This window comes from Apium graveolens, chromosome 3 (genome assembly GCF_009905375.1).
Source record: "Apium graveolens cultivar Ventura chromosome 3, ASM990537v1, whole genome shotgun sequence".
In the NCBI taxonomy this organism is placed as follows: domain Eukaryota; kingdom Viridiplantae; phylum Streptophyta; class Magnoliopsida; order Apiales; family Apiaceae; genus Apium; species Apium graveolens.
The window spans coordinates 248,125,656-248,131,072 of record NC_133649.1 but is presented as its reverse complement, the minus strand read 5'-3'; the positions used below and the strand labels follow the sequence as shown (position 1 = coordinate 248,131,072).

The window sequence follows — 5,417 nt, the reverse complement described above, 5'->3', positions numbered from 1 at the left end:
GAAGTTTGTCCAATTTGATTCTCCAGAGTCTTGATATAAACCGCTTGGCTCTTGCAATGAGCCTCAACTCCTCCAATTCAGATTTTTCATTAGATTGATTTGCACTTCCATGCGGTAGTTGCTGAAGTTGGAGTTGTTGTCTTGGTGCATATTGCGGTTGTTGAAAACCAGGAGGGTTGAATTGTTTTGCTACATACTGTTGATAAGGCTGTTGCATCGCATTCTGATTGTTGCTCCAACTGAAGTTAGGATGATTGCGGTTGTTGGGATTATAAGTGGCTGGAGCTGGTTGCTGCAACCTCTGAAAGTTGCTTACAAACTGAGCTGATTCACTAGAAATAGCACAATGCTCAGTCTCATGTGCACCTGCACAAAGCTCACAAACACTTGTGATCTGATTATCCCCATAATTAGCCAAAGAATCCCTCTTCATCATCAAAGCTTGAAGCTGAGCAGCTATAGCAGTAGCTATATCTACTTCCAAAACTCCTGCTACCTTGCCTTGAGGCATTCTTAGAGTTGGGTTCTGGTATTCATTAGCAGCCATGAGTTCAATCAACTCATAAGCTTCATCGTAGCTCTTAGCCCAAAAGGCTCCTCCTGATGCTGCATCGAGCATGGGTCCAAACTGTGTTCCCAAATCATTATAAAAGCAATTTATGATCATCCAATCAGGCATGCCAGTGATGAGGACACTTCCTAAGTATCTCCTTGTAGCAATCCCAAGCCTCACACAAAGATTCTCCCGATTGCTGCACAAATTGAGTAAGAGCATTCCTGATTATAGCTGTCTTCGCAATAGGAAATAATTTAATTAGAAACTTCTGAGCAAGATCCTCCCATTTGATGATGGAACCTGCTGGTAGAGAATGTAACCAGCACTTAGCTTTATCCCTTAGAGAGAATGGGAAAAGCCTCAGCTTTATATCCTCTTCAGAAACTCCATTGAACTTGAAAGTATCGCAGATCTTGATAAAATATTTGATGTGCATGTTGGGATCTTCTATAGGAGAACCCCCAAACTGAACTGAATTCTGTATCATCTGAATCGTGCTCGACTTGATTTCAAAGGTGTTAGCTGAAATGGCTGGTCTGATAATGCTAGACTGAATGTCATTGATCTTCGGCTGAGAATAATCCATCAAAGCCTTCAGATTCGCTGCTTGATCTCCCACTTTAATGATAGCTTCTTCTTCAACTATCTCAACTTCTTCAAAAACTTCTTCAACTCTTTCAACTCATTCCAGTGCTTCTTTACGAGATTGAGAACGTGTTCGCATACACGCCATCTAGAGTATCTGAAATACAATAAGTACCCAAGTAAGTAAAATATCTGAGTCAGTGAACTTTAACGACCACTGATGACAAGCACATAAACTAAAACTTAACATCGAGTCCCCTGCAGCGGCGCCAAAAACTTGTTAGGACGAAAAATGCGCTAAAATTCATGCAAGTATACGCGTTCGCAAGTAGTATAAGATATAAATTAGATTCGTTCCCACAAAGACTCTTTTGGTTAATTTAAGATTAAGCACTTATGCAACAATGATACGGCTATCGCTCAATGTTAAGAAAATAACAAGTTAATATATTTTATAACTAAGAATTAACTAAAATGCAATTAACTAAGAGATTATAAGTGATCGAATTACTATATGAGACAAACATGTGATTTTAACTTCACTAAATACTTCATTCAAAGTCATTGTTCTTAACCTTAGCATGCAATGGTGATGACAACTAATCAAATAACACGAAACTAGTAAATGGCAACTTTTGTTGTACGAATACCATACTACCAGAGATCCACAAAACAAATAGAAGCTAAATAGACACCAATTATGTTGAGACCCTATATGTCTATAGAATTGGTCAACATAAAGGTTTAATGAACAAGTTATCTATCGTGATTACATAGGGAAAGTAAGATGGTTAAAATTACCTATGAATCATGCATAATAATATACATGAACCTATGCTAGCATGGCAAGCTCTAAATCTCTATATTCAATATCGCTTCAATAGAGTCCAACAAGCAATCTTATATGTTTGCGACGCATATAAGACGAATAAGCACAACCAATACTATGATATCATACAATCATCAGACACTAGGATATTGAAATAAATTAACTATAGAAATCCATAAATAAATCCGTTAGAACCCCACGATAAAGAGTAGTTCATAACCGAACTCATCGTCACATAGGTTCCAATGAAAGCGTGATAATAAACAAGGTCTTTATAAACTGAATATAATCACAAAGTACATTAACAAGAGTATTAGGTTCAACAACAAAGAAAACGAGCATCCAAGATTATAACTTAAGTAAAGAATCACAAGTAAAACAAGTTCTTCTTCTCCTTTATTGAATTTGTGCTAATAGGTCTTCTTCTTATCTTCTCCTTGCGCTCCGTTCTGCGAAAAACGTCTTTAAAATCTCTTTATATATCAGCCCAAATCGGCCAGAAGTCCAGCAGATCAATATTCTACTAGAAACAAGATTCTGGAAATTCGACCTAGCGCAGCCGTCCTGAGATCCCGCGCGGCCGCTCCTAAGTGTAGCGCAGTCGCGCTGAGCTTCTGGAAAAACTTATTTCTTCTTATTTTCTTGACTTTACTTGCTAGTTTTTTTGCGCACTCGACCAAGGCTCCATTCTAACACTCTTTCAAGCATAAATCATGCAATTTCCGATCCTTCTTCTTGATTATGCCCTGAAATGCAAAACACTAAAAAAACACATCAAATACACAAATAACTTGAGTATAAAATACCAATTCGAGCCTTTACGAAGCGTTCTAAGTGGATATAAATGCCACTTAACAAAATTCGTGTAACTAAAGCGCTGAGACCAAGATCGTATTTACAAAAAGCTTAGTTTTGATAATTATCTCAAAACCGGTACCGAATTGGATCTGTTTTATCAATTAAGTATTCTACTCAATATCCGATATGATCCAACGGGTACCAATATTCCGTAAATATAAATAGTCCTTACCGTATTTTATTTTGTACAGATAATCATATGCAAATAGTAAAATATATAAATTTTCAGAGATATACCCGAAATTCATAGCGTTCTTGAGAATCAAACTGAGATTTGAAGGTGTTATCAATATTCAATTTTGGAGTTCAACTAACCAAAACAAAGGTATTGAAGAGTACAATCAGATTCTACTATCCACACTACTGCAGAATCAACTTGTAATTTTCTACAATTTTATTTAAATTCGAATTATTTTGGGATTAATTATGAATTTTTGATTTTGATGTTGTTTATATGATTTGATGATTGCATTCTGTAGATAATTTGATTATGATTATTTTGGTATATAATATGAGGAATTTGGAGATCAATAACATGTCCAAAAGTGGGTTTAATTCTCAAATTAAGAATTTAGGGTTTATAAACCGTATAAATGTTTTCAATTGAAAATTAGGGCTTTTTCATCTAGGGGTTATTAGTATGATAGGGTGGTATCAGTGTGTAGAGCTTGAAAAGAGTAATCGATTGGTGGTGGTCTCATGAACAAACTATAATGGAATCGAGCTTGCCGAAGAAAAGAAGAACTCGTCGTTCGGCGAGTTTTCTTCAGGATTTTCCCGCCAACTCAGAGTTATTAGCTTGATATGATTGCATGATTGTATTCCTGGTGAATTGTAGAAGTGATCTGGAGGAGATGGTGGTGTGACTATACCGGGGTCGACTTCTCCGGCGAAGCCCGACGTTTTCCGGTGAATCCCTGTACAAATTGCATTTTGGTCCCTGTACTTTTGAAAACGATAAAATGTATTCCCTGTAGTTTGTAAAACTTGCAAAAATAGGATTCATGTCTTAAAATTATTTAAAAATCATATTTTCTATTTATTTTAATTTCATAAATTCATTTTTAATTATTAAAAATTCCAAAAATCATTATTTTAATTCCGAAAATTATTTTTAATTCAAAAATAAATCTGAATTGTTTAGTTAATTAATTTTAGTTAATAATTAATTATTTAATTCGTCAATTAATTTAAATATTAATTGATTAATTGATTTAATTGTTTATTAGTTATTTTTAATCGATTATTTAATTAGATTTAATTATTTCTTTTAATTTAAAAATTAAGAAAAATAGTTTTGAGCTTTAAAATATTATTTAAATTATTTCCAAGGCTCGATAATTGTTATAAAATGATTTTAAAGTCAAAACTGGAATTCGAACCATGTTAATTGCTTATAAATGATTCATCGACCCGTTCTAATTCCGTAAAATGTTTAAAAATTCGTATTAAATACCTGAAAAATTATTTTAACCTCAAATCTTCTTTGAAAAATTATCTTTATCAAATATCTTACGTTCTATGTGCTATATGTAATCTCATTGATATACGATTTGCTTATGTGTGTATTGTTTAACTATTTATATTGTAACTTTCAACTCGTAAGTCGGATTTGGGTGAAACAAAGGGTAGATAAAAACTTGGAATAAATAGAATAAAGTAAGAATGAGTATTGATAGATACTTATGATGTCTAGCAGAGGAAGAGAGGCGTAGAAAAGGGAAGCAGATAGTCAGTGATTAGGAGTTGGTGAACGAGAGCAAGTGAAACGTTAGTAGAGTGAGAAAAGGCAAGTTATTCCTAAACTATCTTGATATGTGTTTGGAATAGTTTTGTTTTATATTGCAAGTGCTTTGAAGTATTTAACCCTAAACTCTAATCCCAGTTATTGATTTTGAGCTGTAAGCCTTATTCTTTGCAAACCATTGATTGTTGAATACCAGATACAAACCACAGATATATGATACTACTCCATAAATACATACAAGCTATACACTGATTACTGAACCATAATTGTTTTACATACAAACCTTCATACCTTATACATCAAAAGATTAATCCTTATAACCACGAGATCTTAATTCTTCGGTTAACTGATTTTGTTACCGGCTGATAGCCAATCTTTGTATTTATCTTGTTATATCCAGGTAGTGATGATAAATCACTTTATGCTTGAAAGCCAATGTTGTTTATGATTCTGTTTACTGATTTACAATTGTTTATTCTGTTATTGTTATAGGATTGGATTGTTTTATAAATATGTACCAGATTTGTGGTCAGACCAGATTCATGGCGTATTAGGCCATTATGTGCCTTCGATCGAGTATATAGAGCAGAGTTGTGTGCCTTTCTCGGGGTTAGTGCATGACTGATCAGCAGCATAAACTTGTTTTTTTTAAATAAAATTTGAATATCCAATTCTAATCATTGTTTAACAAGAAATTTGATACTCTAAATCATTTCATTTGATCATTATTTAATCTCAGTATTGTCACTTTGACTTGCTGAGCTAGTTAGCTCACTCTTGCAAATTTATTTATGTTATTTTCCAGTTAAGAAGGAGCCCGTCGATAAATAGGATCCCCAATC

General features: G+C 33.9%; 1 non-coding gene across 1 annotated transcript; it reads left to right on the top strand.

Moving 5' to 3' along the window:
- The first annotated feature begins 677 nt into the window (after positions 1–677).
- Positions 678–785, top strand: LOC141716542 (small nucleolar RNA R71). The gene has a single exon (XR_012573248.1). It is a non-coding gene; the product is annotated as a small nucleolar RNA R71 (small nucleolar RNA).
- The last annotated feature ends 4,632 nt before the right edge of the window (positions 786–5,417 follow it).